The 17,698-nt window shown below is 39.6% G+C and overlaps 1 protein-coding gene across 7 annotated transcripts in view; it reads right to left on the reverse strand.

Moving 5' to 3' along the window:
* The window catches only part of LOC121514802 (zinc finger protein 469), a 299,944-nt gene that overhangs the window by 101,536 nt on the left and 180,710 nt on the right, over nt 1-17,698 (reverse strand). For 5 of the 7 annotated variants that reach the window (XM_041795139.1, XM_041795138.1, XM_041795146.1 and 2 more), the window contains one exon: nt 12,193-12,243. The exons of the other annotated variants lie outside the window; for them this stretch is intronic. The gene's annotated coding sequence lies outside the window, so the exon portion shown is untranslated. The remainder of the gene's footprint in view (nt 1-12,192; nt 12,244-17,698) is intronic. 7 annotated transcript variants of the gene reach the window in all.

A 17,698-nucleotide genomic window follows, 5' to 3' on the forward strand; every position in this document is an offset into this window, starting at 1 on the left:
GTGAGGTTTTGGTGCGAGCGAGGGAAAGAGAGAAAGAGAGAGGAGGGGTGGGGAAGGGGTGAGCAGGTAAGAATGAAGCACTGATCTGAATCAACAGTCAACCATTTAAATGACGTGGACTGTATGAAATTTTGCATAAAATCAAACCTTTCTGAAAAAATTGTGACGAACGAAAATTTCGGTGTGAGTGTGCAAACCAGATTAGATCAACATGAGCTAGATTTTCCTTTTTAATGTGTGAAAAATTTGGATGAAAAAAAAAAGACTCAGTGTGCAAAGGCCTTAAGCCTGATGAAGCATCACCTGCTTCTTTAATAAAGAAATGCTGTCCAGTTCTGGTAAAAACTGCTGCTGAAGCTGCATCTGTGCTAATCTCTTCTCTGGCTGCTTTCACTCCAGCTAAACCATGCACATATACTGTCAGCAACCCTACTTCAATCTACCTCAGTTCAAAACCACTTAAATACACAGCAATTTTCATAACCCATCACTGCTATTACCGCTGCAACTTTCAGCGCTCACTTAAAGCGTCTTCAGTGAATAAGTGAGTAATTTGTTCATTCTGAGTGAGTTACTTTTAGTAAGTACAAAACTTCAGTAGCCAAGTGGCACATGCCAGGTTAAAGCTCAGTCAATTTACACTAGAAATGTCAAATGATGATTGTTTCTTTGGCTGCTGTGGTTATGCTCAGACGCTGTCATGTTATCTTTTGGTTCAGCTCTATTATTGAGAACAGAAATATCACATAAAACTTTCTTTTTCATCATTTTGCTTCTCCATGGCTTCATATAAAAACTATCTGGAGTTGCCTAGTGATATGAATGATGAACTGTCACCATAGTGCTTGAGGGGAAATTGTAAAGAGGTTGCGAGAGAGACATGACATATGAATGCTTTGTTTGACAGATCTTAGGTCTTCGCTGTAGCACATAATTCGTTCAGTCACACAACTTGAGAGGCGCGGAGAGTACAATGAGCTAGTGTGAATCATTGTGGTTGTAAGGGTGCACTATATCAGGGGTTGTGTGTCTATACGTGTCTTCCTGATAGATGCAGAAAAGTTGGGATGATCTCACCTCTCCCTGGAAGCAATAATGCGGAGGGTTTGGGGTTAAAGCTGGGTGCTAAAAAGGGATACCAAAGCAAGCCCTAGCTGGTGGATGGTATCGTGGATGTCCTGTCATCTGAGGAGATGAGTGACAGAGAAAAAGAGATGAAAAAGGTGAGCTTTATGAAGCATTGTAAAGGTCACTGTAACTGATAGTATAAGTGGTGAAAGGAGGGGGGAACACCTTCATTCTTCATATGTCACCTATTTAAGTAAGATATAGAGCAAGTCTCCATCCACATCTGTCAGCAGAGAACAAAAACAAACCAATGGCTTAATAATATGAATAATAAATACTTCAGTCAATAATTTAAAAACCTTTTAATATGGTTTATGGCTACTGGTGTACTTCAACCAACAAAGCCATAAACTAAAGCCAGGTATACTCTGTACAATTAAAAAGACTAGGTAAAAACCTAGTATATGGCTGACCGCAACTATCTGGGGTGCTTGTTGGAATGCCTGACTGAAATGTGTGTTCTGGCAGAGTGACTTTGTCATGATTATTAGTAGTTTATTACTTTCAGCCAAAGGTACAGTAAATGGCTACTGAAATGTAAAAAGCTACATGTTGCCCTCTCTCTCTGGCTGTCTCTTTCAGTGTGTGAGGAGATAAAATCTGAGCAGCACCCCCCCCCCCCCCCCTTTCTTCTACAAGCTGTCGGTATGGCTTTGTGCCCTGATTTCAACAAGAACAGCGCCCAGGTCGGATTAAACAGCAGCGGTCCTACTGCGACATCCAACTGCGACATCCAAGTTAAAAGCTACAGCTAACGCCTGAGTAAACAGGACAAGCTCACCGCCACGATCGGGAAGCAATGCCGAAACAGACCGGGAGTAGAGAGAGAACATTTGTTTCTGTCACAGAAAGCTTTCAGTGTTGCTTTCTGTGCTTGTTTGAATTTAGACACATTGTCTGTTTCAGACAGAAGCGCTGCTGTGGCTCAGTCAGCTAATGACAGGCCTGCTAGTCCTTAGATGGGACACAACAACTCATTAGCTGTATACAACAACTATCACATTGTCATGCTGAAGCGGGGGGCAGAAGAGCGGCATCTTCGTTTTTTTTTTTTTTTTTTTTTTTCGCAGAAAGCTTTCCGTGTTGCTCTCAGCTGTGATGAAGAAATTTGTTGTTCTGGCTAAGGCTGAGCTAACGTTTGGCTAGTCCACAAGCATTCACACAACAAGTTCCCTTTTCCCCCTCAACTATCACACAGTCATGTCAAAGCAGCTCAGCAGAGGAGTAAAAACATCTTTCCGAACATGAAAATCTTATAGGGTTGTTTTAGTCTTTGTCATACAAAAATGCAGCCCAGCTCTGGCGAAACAGAGGCTAAAGCTATAGCTGAGTATTTAGAGCAGTGGGAGCAGCCATTACAGGGCTTTGAGCGTGAGTAAACCCCGCCCATAGAGCAACTCTGTATTGATGAGCCATATATACATGATGTTAACTAGAACCTAGTTAACACAGTGGAGGCAGCCATTAGTGACAGCATTCAGTCCAAGCAAACGCAACTCTGTCGTGTATGGCTCATACAAAAGTGTCACTCACTCAGTTACTTACAGACAAACAGACATACTCAGACACAGACATTGCCATGTGTAGGGCTGATCTCAGCGGTCAGCCAAAAATAACTGTGGTGGGACGTTCCCTGCCTTTAGGGTGGGTATTAATTAATTAGGGTATTAATCTTGATTAATATTTCTATTTATTTATATTAATAATTTCAATAATCTGTAATAATATTCTAAAAATAACCAAAAACTAACATTAAAACTCCAACAGCAGAATGTTTAAAGATGCATAACCAGTTATTTATTATAGCACCAGTAAAACCATGACACCTGCTCTGTACATCAGGCAAAATAAATGCTGACAAGGTGACACATAGGTGAAATCTTCTGGCTTTGCTTTAAGAAAGCATTGTAACATGTAATCAGGTTTTTTTTTATCATTTGAAACTTGTTTTTAATGTTCAAAATTATGTTTATGGTTTTTGTAGTAAAAGGCCTCTTGTGACCCACACTTTGGGAAACATTTGTGTGGTTTGATCATTTTAACAGTCCATAAGAGACAGCGTAATAAAAGCTTTGTATGCCATTAAAATAATATATTTTTTCTATCTGGTAGGCTGTATACACAGATAAAAATAAGAACTCATTTGCAGACTTCAGGATTTTGAGTTCAGTGTCATGAATTCTTCCTTTCTCAAGCCCATTGATTCCCTTTCTTCACAGTTAAGAAGTAAACCAAAATAATTCACTTCAATTTGATAAACCTCTGCAACAAGACCAGAAAAAATGATTTGATTTTCAATCTAAGATTGATATCAGAGCTGTTACTATGAAAATTCTATCAAATGCACATTGGGAATCAGAGTTGTTCCAACAAAGAGACTGATTCGACTTTCTATTTTCCAGCAGCTGAAATCCAATATTCTTGATCTACACAGAATAGGTCTGCAATGAAAGGTTAAGATCTACAATACAGCAATTTTCTGAAGCTGCTTAAGAGGAGTTTTAGTGACCAACTGCATAAGCATGAAAGCTGTATGCAGCAGAGTCTACATGATGTACTTAAATATATAAAGAAATCAGCACAAAGTGTATAATATGCCCCTTGGTTGCCATGATATTCCTCTTTAAATACACTAAACTCTGTATCCAGAGCTGCAGAAAGCTCCCTTTGTTGTATTACTCACTGTGGTCATCTTGCAGTTCATAAAATCAGAGCTGTGTAAAGGCTGTAATTTTGGAGGCATATAATTTACCTGTTTAAGTTTATAGCTAAAGGTTAACCCTTGGTGTAAAACTACGCATGAGTTAACCTTCTGCTCTGAGTAAAGCATTGGTAATATTTTGAACATTGTTAGCATTTTGGTGAGGGTTAGGGTGAGGACAGCATCATCACTGAGCACACACTCCTCATTTAACTTAAAACAGTGTTGAAAACTAGGCTGGGCTTCCTTTTGAACATACAAGGCTTGCGAAGTTACAAACACAACAAAAAAAAAGCTGCATTTATGTTCAGGTAAATGGCCCAATAGAATTAGATTTTAAAGAAAAACCCAGCGATTGGGCCCTCCCTGGTTTTGATTCAATAATGATGTCAGTGCGTGTGTGTTGGATCAGCAGTATCGGTGCCAGCATCCTGGCTAACAGTTACTTCCCTCTGGAGCTGAAAAGTGAGTCAAGCTATTATCGGTGTCTGATATCACATTACTCATACATGCCACTTTAAGACTGTCATTATTGTTTCCACCAATCTTTGGCACTCTTAACCCACTTTTGCTACTTTTTAACCCCCTTTCACTACTTTAGACACCAATTTGGCCACTTCCACCATTTTCCACCCATTTGGCCATTTTTTGCACATTGTAGTCGCTATAAACCACTGTTGGTGCTTCTTACCTGTTTTGCAACTTTAATGCATTTTCACCACTTTTTAACCGCTTTTCTTTTTTTGTTCCAACTATTTTTTGGCCACTTTTGCCTTTCATAGTCCATCTTTGCCACTTGTATCCATTTTTTGCCACTTTTTACTCATAATAGCCACTTTGTAATGACGTTTCACCACCTCTTTTCGGCCAATTTTGCCACTGTTAACCCATTTTTGTTACTTTTTAACCCCATCTCATTACTTTGGATTTTTTTTTCCTTTTATCTTTTTTAACCTATTTGGCCACTTTTTACACATTTTAGCCTCTGTAAACTATTGTTGCCATTTTTACCAGTTTTTGCCACTTCTGTTCATTTTCACCATTTTTTAACCGCATTTCACCATTTTTCCACAATATCCTTTCTTTCTCTCTCTCTCTCTCTCTTTGAATATATATATATATATATATATATATATATATATATATATATATTCCACTCTTTGCCTTTCTAAGCCCATTTTTGCAGCTTTTATCTAAGTTTTGCCACTTTTAACTCATTTATGCTACAATGTGACCACTTTTCACCACTTTTTTCTGCCAATTTTTGCCACGTTGAACCCATTTTTGACTATATTTTGCGATTTTTTTTGCCCCTTTGTGTAATCATTAAATGAATTTTCCCATAAAGTTCAGTTCCTTTTACTTTATTTTCTGGATACCTGGATACTTTACCCATGGAAAGACAGGCCCTGAATGAGATTTAAGAAAGATCCTTGTGGGATGGATGAGATGCCTGAGCTCTGTTGAAACCTGCTTGTGTCAGCACATTGTCAGATCTTGAAGATGCATGTAAAGAAGGCTTTCAGAGGAACTTCTTTGTCAAAATGCAGATATTTCGATAACAGCTCTCTAAGGGGTCTTACATGTGATTTAATGCATTATCATTCTAGATTTGCAGGAAGCATGTGCATGACTGCAGTATGATAAAAAATATTCATTGGTATTTTGTTGAATATCAAATAAGAAATCTTACAATAACAAAGTCACGGTTTAATAAAAAAAAAAAAAAACCTTAGAAGCAAAAGGCAATACTGGATCACAACAAACTACAATGAGTACAATTTGATTAATTAATCCAATTTCAACAAAACAGGATTAGTCTGAGAATATTTTGAAGATATGGGGTATCAAACAAAACCCCTGATTTGTTTTATGGTGAAATAGATATGATATTCATCTCCGTGCCACAGTTCAGAAATTTAAAGTGAAACTGATTGATTAGTCATGAATTCTTCTGTGATTCACAGTCTGATCTGGGTCACAGATCCACACCCTTCCTACACTAATAAACCACTTGTCTGTCACCAGCAAACATAAGACTGGAAAGTCTGCCTGCATGTCCGGTCACGAAAGTGGTCTTACCCCTCAGGTCTGCACGCCTGGTGACCCCCACAATCACTCTCACCTGTCAATCACCCAGCATGCTCTGAAGGGCAGAGGGTTAGAGAGGAGCAAGAACAAACACAGTATCAAAACGAACTCACACCACCGGGCTTCTGCAAACCATTCACACTGACAGCTCAAACAGACTCCAGCAGAAAGGAAACCTCCAGATGGTAAACATTCAGTACCAGGAAGAAAAGTTGGACTGACAGATGCTCACATTGCAGTCACAGATGTCAAAAAGTTAGGATTAGGATGTAAGCTGCCAAAAACTAAGTGTTACAAAGGACTAATGAGATGCACTAGTAGCAAGGATAAAAGTATCACATGTCTGACAACTCAGGTTCACCTAAATGATTAGATGGATTATTTTGGATTAAATCAAATTCAACTATGATGAAAAAATATTTTCTGGGAATTTTACTTAAGAAATCAAACACATCAGCTGAAGTTTACTTGATACACTTGATTTTTCCTTCTTAAAACATCTGGTCCAATCAATACATGATTGAATTATTTTTCCTTTTAAGATGGATGCACAGGGGCTCTTGGGAGGATGATCTCAGTTTAACAGTCCACCAGCACAATTAACATCTCAACTTTTGGATGGATTGTGATCTGAAAATATGTGTGGTCCTTTCAGGATGAATCCATCATGGCTTTAAGATCCTCGGACTCTCCTGTACAGCAGAGATACTTTATATTCGTAGTTTGAGCAAAAATATCAATGAAAAACAGATTATGAACAAACTAAAATATGTAGTAACACTTAGGCAGCCATGAAAATCTGTCATACATTGGCAGACATTTTTGCCATTATCTAATAACAAAAAATAACTAAAGTTTACATACAAAGATCACCATGATTCCTTATTGTTCTGTGAAAAAGTATTTGCCCCCTTCCTGTGTTCTTTCTTTTTGCATATGCATTACACTGAAACATTTAAGATCACTCAAGTAAACATCCAATGCAGTCATAAATAATGATTTCATTTATGAAAGGAAAAAAGCCATCCAAAAAGGAATTCAAGAACAGATGAGCAATAAGGTCATTAACATCTATCAGTCTGGAAAGGGATACAAAGCCATTTATAAGGCTTTAGGATTCCAGCAAACCACGATGAAAGCCATTATCCACAAATGGAGAAAACTTGGAACAGAGTTGAGTCTTTCCAGCTGTAGCCCACCAAAATGACTCCAAAAGTAAATAGAGGACTTAGGTCACCAAAGAACCCAGAACAACATCGTAAGACCTGCTGGCCTCACGAGGTCAGTTGAGGTCAGCATTCATGATTCTACAATCGGGAAGACGCTGGGCAAAAATGGCATCCATGAGAGAGATCCAAGGCAAAAAACAAAAAGAACGCTGACCAAAAAGAACAAAAAGGCTCGTCTCACATTTGCCAAAATAAAAAAAAAAAAAAAAAAAAAACATCTTAATGATCTTTATGACTTTGGGGAAAATATCCTGTGGACTAATGAGACATGGCTGAACTTTTTGGAAGGTGTACGTCTCGTTACATCTGGCATAAAACTAACACAGTGCTTCATAAAAAGAACATCATACCAACAGTTAAACATGGTGGTGGTGGTATGATGGTCGGGGCAGCTTGATTCTTGATGGAACAATGAATTCTGCTCTCTTCCAGAAAATCCTGAAGGGGAATGTACTGCCAATCAGTTTGTGACCTCAAGGTCAAGCACAAAGATCCAAAAAACACCAGCAAGTCCACCTCTGAATGGCTAAAAAAAGAACAGAATGATGGTTTAGAGTGGCTTCATCATAGTCCAGATTTGGATCTGATTAAGATGCTGTAGCATGACCTTAAACAGGCCTTTAAATGCTAGAAAACCATCCAGTGTTGCGGAATTACAACTAATCTGCAAAGAAGAGTGGGCCAAAATTCCCCTACAGCAATGTGAAAGACTCATTGCCAGTTATTCCAAAGCTTATTTGCAGTTGTTGCCACCAAGGATGGCACAACTAGTTATTAGGTTTAGGGAGCAGCTATGTTTTCACATAGGGCCTGTTAGGTTTGGTGTTATCTTTGTCTTAATATTAAAATTTAAGTATGATACATTTGCAAAAGAGAAAGAAATCAGGAAGGGGGCACAAACTTTTTCAAGGCTCTTTACTTCTTGTTTTATATTGAGGACTTTATTTAATGAAAACTGTAGAAAATCCTACAACAGGTATCTACTTGACATGGAAGTGTCTAGAGGGGAACAACACTATAGGGATTGGGGGAAGTTTGGAGGGAGTGTGTACAGTGCATCAGCCAATGGCAGAGAATAATTCTGGCCCATATAAAGTACCGCTTTCGTCTTATATGAGTGTTGATAACTTGATACCATACAGACCTTAGTAACTCCTGCTTGGCCAGCCCACCATAAGCTAATGTTCATAATCTTATCAGCGGTTGCGCTGTCTGTTTGCCTCAATTGCAAACATACATAGAAGCATTTACAAACATGTGCACACATGCACCTCCCCTCTCCTCCTTGTAACATGACAGACAGATGAGATGTGCAGTAGGAGATCAACAACCTACTTTTAGCTACAATTTTTCTTGTCTTGTGACAAAATGTTGCACAGATCCCACATAACTTTCAATGTATTTTTGATTGATTTTTATTTGCTAATTTGAAAACTTTTTTGTATTTGAGGGACATTGTGAAAGTAACGTGGCATACATACCAAAAAAAATAAATAAATAAAACCTTTGGCATGTTAGCATAGCCATTGAGAGTGGTTAGCATGCACCATTTAGCTGCTATCAAGGGGGGTCAGCTCTTACAGTTTATTTAGCTATATAAGCAAACAGAGCACTTGCACAGGGTTAGGAATGTGAGGTATGGTTGAGGTGGGGTTTACGATTGTCTAATGTTCAGGAAAGAACAAGCTCTGAAAAGTTAACCCTGATTTGAGGCATGCAATATTGACATTAAACTTTTCTTTATAGCATTGCTGATGATTGAAAGAATCTAGGGAAAAAACTGAAGTTGACATGCCGCCATTGTCACGGTGGACCTTACCATAACATTCATGTGTTTGAATAACAGCTGACTGAAGAAAGGAGCATTTTTCATTTAGACATGACTTTTCTATGCAACTTTATTTTTGATAACAATGTGAAGGACATCAGGATGAACCTGTAGATCTCTCAGCTGCTTCACTGTTGGGACAAACTTTAGAATGGGACATGCACAACACTTAGGATTGTACTTCAAGAAGAGTCCTCTTTTATAAGTGCAGACACTTTAATACTGGACTAACTAACCACATTAAGGACTAAGATATTCAAGAATAGTATGATGTTTCTGGCCTCTCTGACCGATTTGTGGATGACATTTCGTTATTCATTTAAAGGCAATCAATAAATAAAGGTGGGCTGTCAGCATTACGGCCTGTGTCCACAGCTAGCTTTTTTAAGCAGTGGCAGCACCTATGACCTCATTGTCAGAGCGCTTCTCACCAGCATTCCTTGTTGCATTACAGAAAATAACTCCTGCTTTCCTCAAACCTGTAACATTGCTTAAAAGTAGCTGTGCATTGTCTTCATATAGGAAAAGTATGCATAATAGTGAAATCACATAATTGTTATTCTGAGACATTTGGAAAAGGTTGGAAACCAGATTCTCTTGAAGCCATCTTCAGAGATACAAGCAGTTACTCTGATGACCACTCAACAGTCACTGCTGAAACTTTGTCCTTTTTTGCACAAATACACCAGACAAACAGAATTATAAATGGCAGCAAATGTTGACAGAGAAAACTATTATGATGACTCATTCACTCCCATAGTTTTAAAGTATTGCTTTCACATAAACCCAAGATGTATAGTCTCAGCTTTCAGACCAATCTATAAATCCAGCTGTGAACTTCTACACTAACACATTATCAGCTGACCTGAAAGTGCCACCAGTGAAATGAATAATTTCTACTGACTTTTCATTCTTTCCATCCTTCCTGTTTTCCTAATAAACACATTTATGGGCCCCAGTCACTCACCATTTCCTCCCTGAATCACTCAGCCCCGCATCACACCGTCTTACGCTCACCCTGTGGGACGACTTAAATCTTACACACTCATCCTATCTCAAGACCTACCAGTCATGCCTTGAATCTTACTTATTCTCCCCACCGAGCCTCTTTATCACCCACCTTCCCGTCTCACAGCAGTGATGGATGCCCCATGTCCAGGTCTTGTTTTCTTGAGTTTGATGAAGCCCTTCTTTGAAGTGACGGTGTTTCCAGGTCTGGGGTAGAGAATGCTTCTGGCTAATGTGGACATACTGCAGTTTGAATGGCCTACTTTCCAAAAGTGTACGTTATTGACGACCATTTTTCTCATCAGTGTTTCCAGAATGTGGCTTTTATCTAAGCTGTAAAAGGCATTCCTGTCAAAGTGCTTGGAGTGTGCAAACAGGCTGATGTGTGTTAGTGTGTGTTTAAATCAGTAAAAACAGATTTTAGAGTGCTTTAATGTCAGATTTATGGACATCTAATCTCTGTCATCCCAGCAACCCTGACCATGAGGGAGGCCTGCACACTTAATCATTCACACCCTGAGACCAAGCAGCAAGAGAGGGAGCGATTTTAATCCGCTGAACCGGTTCACAGTTTATGTCCTGTCCCCTGGTATCCCACCTGAAAGGCATCTATTACATTTCCTCCCTCTGCCTGTTTGCTAAATCCCGGCAACTATTCCATTATGCTGTTTTCATAAGCTATAAATCCTTTCTGACGCTCTTCAACATCAGCCTAGAGTCTTGGTTATGTTTTTATTGTGTCATCACACTAGTATGAACAAACAAAAACTAGATCAGGTAAGGGAGTCAGGTTTTGCAAAATGGAAAAGATTAGATAGGATGAAGAGGGAGAAATCTCTCTTATAGTAATGAGGTAATGGGGAAATCTGTGCGGGGAAGCTGTCAAAGATGGAGGACCTCAGAGGAAGAATCATTTGCTGTTGAGAGATGGAGCTGACCAAAATCAGGGAAAATTCCCAGCTGAGACCTCCTACAACAAAAAAATTAGCATCTGAAAAAAGCAAACAACTTGGCCGTACAGAAAGCAGTTAAAAACTAACCGTCGGGTTTTACTGGGGAGACCTAACAGCCTGGGTGGAATAATAAATGTGATGGATTTGGTGGGGGAAGAATTTCACGTTGGAGCGTCGTGGAGCCCGGCTGAAAAGTTGTCCTTGCTGCCTCTGACGTTCTTTAACCTCTTTTGCGGCTTTGAAACCTCATGTCTTTGGCCTGCAGTCACTCTCTATTTATGCAAGAAAATAAAGAAGAGAACGCTGCCCCTCCTAAATCTGTAAACTGCAATTAAGCTAAATTCCAAGTTTATTTCCAAATGCCGTCCTTGCTCCAGACCATGTGAGAGACTTGAGTCTAAAATTATCACACTTTTGGTCAGGAGGCCAAGACGGAGCCAGCACTAGGACTGTCTTCTCACAGGCCGCAGGATCACAAAGATGCTATGGAGGGCTCAAACTATTGTAATAATCGTTTGTGTTGCTAAATATCAATAATGTGTGATTTTAACTCATATGTAACATCATTTAAGGAAGATTTCTGCAGGTGTCTATATAGAAACTACTGCTTTAATGAGAAAAAGAACACTTAGGTGACATATAACAATGGCACAAGTTTTGTTTATTGTTAACTTTCCTGAAAGCCAGCATTGTCATGCTATAAGACATCTTAACTAGAGTCATCATTCCTATTTAGCTTAAGAAGCCCAGCCTAGCTCCCTCTATCTGTCTCTATATCTCGGATTTTCTCTCTCTCTCTCTCTGTCTCTCCATCATGTGTTTACACGTCGGTAGAGTAAGTGACAGGGCTGTAATCGGAAGTCTACAACCGTGTCATTTGAAAGAATGTTGTCTTTTCCTGGGAGCGTGGTGGTCAGCAGAGAAAAACAAGATTTACATCTCACAGGGCGGGGCGAAGAGTCAACCATGCATTATCCCCCATCGGCCGTGGTCAGAAGCGGGCGTTAACGTGTGGGAGAGGTAGACGCGACGATGCAGACGCATTTTCACCCATGGGAGAAATGTTTGTATTAAACTCTGGGGAATCTCATAGCTAGATAATACAAGCTGAGTAAACAAATATAAACCAAGTGATTCCATATGAGGCACTGTCACACTATGCCTCCTCTTTTTGTCATATAGTTTGGGCTGTTTCTTTGTCAGTCAGCAGCAGATATAAACAGAAGGATCGGACCAGGTGTGTGTCATACTCACAGGCAATGGCGTCATTTGTCGGTCAGTCTTTGTGTGAAATGAATACACCTCCTAAAAACAAAAGGAGGAGAGTAGATGATAATAAACATATTTCACAGGACGTCAATCTGTGGTTTTGGAAAAAGGAATGCGGGAATTTTGCGAATTCAATATTTTTGTTTTCTTTGTGATTGCCTTTGATATTTGAGTTACTTTCCACAGTGAAATGGAAACACAAAAAACTAAAGACAAACCCTTCCTCTACAGTGATTTTATTTGGCCTTATTTCTTTTGCCATAATGTTTTTTTTAATTTAGAAATACCAGCAAAAGCATTATTTCATTTTCATTTTACGGGGTAGCTTGGATTTTATTTGTTATGGCTAAATTAAGAATAATAAGATTGCTGCATAGAAAGGGAAAGGATGCAGCTTTCAACTTACTTGTATCAAGAATACAAAAGACAGACAGCCTCACAATAAAAGCAACCTCATGAGTCATCCTTCTCTCATATCTAAGAACAAATACATTTAGAAACATTTGAGGGAACAGAAAACAACTCTGTCATAACAACACAACATCTCACACAATTGATTCGTCATGACTGAATTGTAAATCTACTTTCATAGCAGATGCTAGGGGTAATATTTTGTGAATAATGAAAAACAAAGTGGATGAATATATTCACAACTATTTTATTCAAATTAATGCACAGCACTGAGTCATAATGGGCTGAATGTCATCAAGAGACACGGCAACAATTTCCACTATTATGCTGATGATACTCAGCTATAATTGTGTGCTGCTAACCCTGTGAGCCCTGATGAACAGTACTTCAAGCATTAATGACTGATGAGGGAGAATTTCATTACTGGAACTGAGGCTTGGCAGAGAAAATGATGTCTTGATGACTATCCTGTGTTATCACTCAAAGGCGAGGGTCAATGTGGAACAAGGTCCTGTATAATAATATACACCGCAAAACCAGGGTGGTGACAATCTCAGTGTTAAACGTCTCAGAGCTGGAGTGGTGGAGTTATTCGGCAGTGTTGATCCACCAGTGTTAGCCCAACTTTACAGAGACTCAACTGACCTAACTTCAACCCACTGCCATTTAAAAATGTGGGGGAATATGTGGTTGGAGTTTTCCCATCATGCCCTTGGGCAGAGTATTTAGATGTATTTATATGTGCTTAGATGTTGCCTGTTCTACAGTGATCCCTTTGCTCATATTTTTGATGGACTGTGTTGTTTTTAATGTTAGCGATTTGCACCGTGAGTGAGGTTATCCACTGATAAAGTGACTTCCTGCCCATGGGAATACATAGTTTAAGTTGAAGACGGTGGGCTCTTCTCTTTCAAAGAGTGCTCTCTTGCTTTACATTTGTCTCTTAGATTCATACTTTTTTTGAGGAAACCTTGCCAAAGGTTATCAACACAAGGTGGCCTTCCTAATGGGTTTGAAATACATAATTTTATTTCAATAATATATGTAAATACTTAAGATAAACACCCAGGGTGAGAGTACATTTCATCTTCAATTTTCAAATCGTTATTTGTTATTAATAAGAGTTCCACTATTAAAGAGAGGCTTACTTTTGTAATAGGGGGTAGGAGGATCTGACTTTAATCAAAATGCAAGTTAAATGCAAAAAGCATGCCTTTACAATATCTTATTGAAATACTCATTCAAAAGATTAGTCTCTTGCATACCAGTACCACTTAGAAAGTAAATGAACATGAACCAACCAGAGGGAGTGAGCTGTGATTGGTCAAAGGTTGTGGGGCACAGTAGATCAGTTCTGTTGTGATGTGAGGTCTTTCTTTTTGTGGAGCCCAAATTCCCATGCAGTGCCCTAGTGCCGGGCAACAGGATGAAAACCCGACTCATATTAGACTCCTTTCTACATTTGATGTTTGTAGCCACATCTGTGTTTTATAACATGAAAAATATCTCAGGAGTGTCTCTTATCCAATGATGTTTAAGGTTCTCAGTTGTTGTAGATCAAAAATGATGAGCAAATGTAATCACATTGTTTTGACTCTGTTCATGGTTTCTCTCAGCAACATACAGTTAGTTTTTTTAACATTTTGAATGGAGAAACAGCTTTTGACCCATGAGCAAAGATGCCTGAGCAGCACAATGCCCTGTTTCAGATGAATTCAGCCAGACAGACACGCTTAATCCTACACAGGTTCAAAGCTCCTCCGGAGCACATGTGGCCTCAACCTGAGCAGAGTTAAGGAGAATAAAAGAAAAAGAGGCAAAGAACAAAAGAAGTTAGCAGAGACCACTGTGAGTAATGGACTGATTTGTGTTGTGTCTGTGGAAACTTACAGGACTGCTTATTCTAAACAGCCGTGAGTGTGTGTATGTGGTAATGCACTTCACATGTCATTGGTGGGTGGAGGTGAGCTCAGCGACCCTGCAGAAAGTAACGGTCCTGGTTTTATGTCAGTGCTTGCTGAATATGACTGGGCATCACATCACTAAGTTCCCATGACTCACAAAGCGACAACAACCCCCAATGAGACTCAACAAAGAGCTGATCAGTCACCAGTGAACAACACATACTGAGAACTAGTGCTAACCAAGCAGACAGTCACACAGATACAAGAGAAAAACTCAAAGTCAGACACGCAATGTGCTTGAACTGATTTTATGACAGACTTGGCAAAAGGAAAAACCCAAACGATGGTGCCGTAGGAAGAGAAGTCACAGCATACCTTCTCAGGAACACAAGCCAACACTCAGGAGGACATAAAATGGTTTTGTTCCTCTTTTGAGGGGATATCTCCAACATCTGTGTCACATATTGCATCACATACCAATGTTTCCATATGACACACACTTACTGTATCTCTGCACGATACAGGCGGCTATTTTATTTAGAATTTAACCATGGTTTATTTTGGGGTTTTTTTTGGGTGTTTTTGGCCCATGACGCATGGCCTTGATATCACACCTCTGCACTCTTGTGTTTTCCAGTTTACATCAGTGTATATACACAGCTGAGCCCTTGCGACTCATGCCCATTAACCCCTCCCCCATGCTATGGGACCACCCCAGCCTGTTAGAGTGTGAAGGTAAACATTTCTCAATGAAATCGGCAGGGAAAGCCCTGCATGAGTGTGGCTGCATTCTGAAGGCCAAATAGTGCTACGCTCAATATAAACAGTCACTGTGAGAGCAGGGGGACTGTCAGGGATCACGCTGCAGCTCAGATATGTGGAACCTAGGCAAGAACAGATCCTCAGGCGGGGAACAGCTGCACACATTTTTTTTCCACTAGGCTGATATCATGTGAAGAAGATTTGGATCACCGTTCTATTCAGAAGAGTCTAATTACTCTTGTCTCTTTGTCTCATTTGTTGTACAAGATTTATGATTCTGTGAGGAAACACAAACACTCTCATTACGCAGAGAGCATGAACTCTGAAGCTCATATATCATGTAAAGGAGAGATAACACCAACATTATGTTTTTCCACCACAACAGGATTATGTGACTTAACGTCTTTTTTTTTTTTTTCAGCAGCCATTCTGACTAACCATAGCAGGGAAAGAGCAGGTGTAACAAAAAGCATTGATAATGGCAGTAGTTCATTTTGGGTGTGTCAGTGTCAGAGCCCTGGCTTACTACACGCTGGCTCACTGATACAACTAACTGGGACGAAACAATGGAACACGACCATCAGTTATAATATCAAGGCCACCTGTGGATAAAGTTTAAAATGCCAAAGACAATAAAAACTTGAACACGCAGCTTTCAGACTTTGTCAAAAACAGAATAATAAAATATCTACCTCCTCAAAAGCAAACATCATAGTCTACTAATTCACAGTTCCAGTTGATCACTGAACACGCAGCTTTCAGACTTTGTCAAAAACAGAATAATAAAATATCTACCTCCTCAAAAGCAAACATCATAGTCTACTAATTCACAGTTCCAGTTGATCGGATTGACTAATCAGGACGCTATCCTCTACCATACTTCACCAAGTCAACTCTGCTGTTTTATCAGAATGGGAATCAGTCCAACAAATGACTGTAAGTTCATGGTCAGAACACTGAAGGAGGGGCTGGTGGAAGAGGGGAGCCCGTGTGGTTTGTTTTGATCTGAGAGCCTGGGTTCTTTTTCTAAAAAGGTGAACTTTTTTTCACTTTCCCCTTCGTTTTTTAAAATCTATTTTGAGCTTGAAATGACATCCAGCTGCACCACATGTTGTGTCAAAGGCACAAGTTCTTTATTTAATCCTTAGCGGAAAGGAGTGTCAGAGAAGTGATGGTTTCACAAGATAAGGGCTTCTATTTTGTTGAATTAGTTTAGAAATGTTGGCCATGATTATCTGAGAAAAGCACATGTTCATTACTTTTAAAAGATTACTTAAATTCTGGACCTTTGGCCATGGGCAGTGGGAGATTGGGGGTTTGAATACTCTTAATCCCCCGGCTACTTGACTTGCTATAAACTATACACTTTATGGACAAAATTATTTGGTCGCCTAACCATTACACCAACTGGGACTGTAATCATATTGTATTTAATACTTTTTTCAGGGAATTGCCCTCTTTTGCAGCTAAAACAGCTTCCACTCTTCTTAAAAAGGCTTTTCACAGCATTTTGTAATGCTTTTGTGGGAACTGTGCCCATTTATTTTGTTGAGCATTTATGATGTCAGGCACTGATGTTGGACAGCAAGGCCTTGCTCGCAATCTTCATTCCAGTTCATTCCAAAGGTGCTCGATGGGGTTGAAATCAGGGCTCTGTGTGGGCCAGTCAAGTTCTTCCACACTGAACTCATGAAACTATGTCTTCAAAGTCCTTGCTTTGTCATGTTGGAATAGAAAATGGCCTTCTCCAAACTGTTGCCATGACATTGGAAGCATTGTCCAACAGGTCTTGTTATGCTGAAGCATTAAGATTGGCCTTCACTGGAGATAAGGGGCTGAGCCCAAACCATGAAGAACAGGCCCATACCATTATCCCTTCTCCACCATATTGCACATTTAGGACAATGCAGTCAGACAAGTAAGGTTTCCTGGCATCCGCCAAACCCAGACTCACCCATCTGACTGCCAAACACAGAAGTGTGAATCATCAATCCACATAACGTGTTTCCATGCTCCTCAGTTCAGTGTCAGTGTGCTTTACACCACGCCATCTGATGCTTAGCATTGGACTAGGTGATGTGAGGCTTGCATGCCACTTCTCTGCCATGGAAACTCATTTCATGAAGCTCCTGCTGCACAGTTTTTCTGTGATTTTAAGAGGTCTTCAACATCAGGTGAGCTGCTGTTGTTCCTGAACGCTTCCAATTTCTAATAATGCCACTTAGAGCTGACTGAAATATCATGCAAGGATAAAATTTCACAAACCATCCTACTGCAAAGCTGGCATCCATCACAATACCACACGTGAAGACACTGAGCTCTTCAGAACGACCCATTTAATATCACACATATTTACAAATGAGACTGTAAGGCTAGGTTCTTGATATTTAAGATCTGTGTGAAACCGTCTAAAT

Source organism: Cheilinus undulatus, linkage group 9 (genome assembly GCF_018320785.1).
Source record: "Cheilinus undulatus linkage group 9, ASM1832078v1, whole genome shotgun sequence".
In the NCBI taxonomy this organism is placed as follows: Eukaryota; Metazoa; Chordata; class Actinopteri; order Labriformes; family Labridae; genus Cheilinus; species Cheilinus undulatus.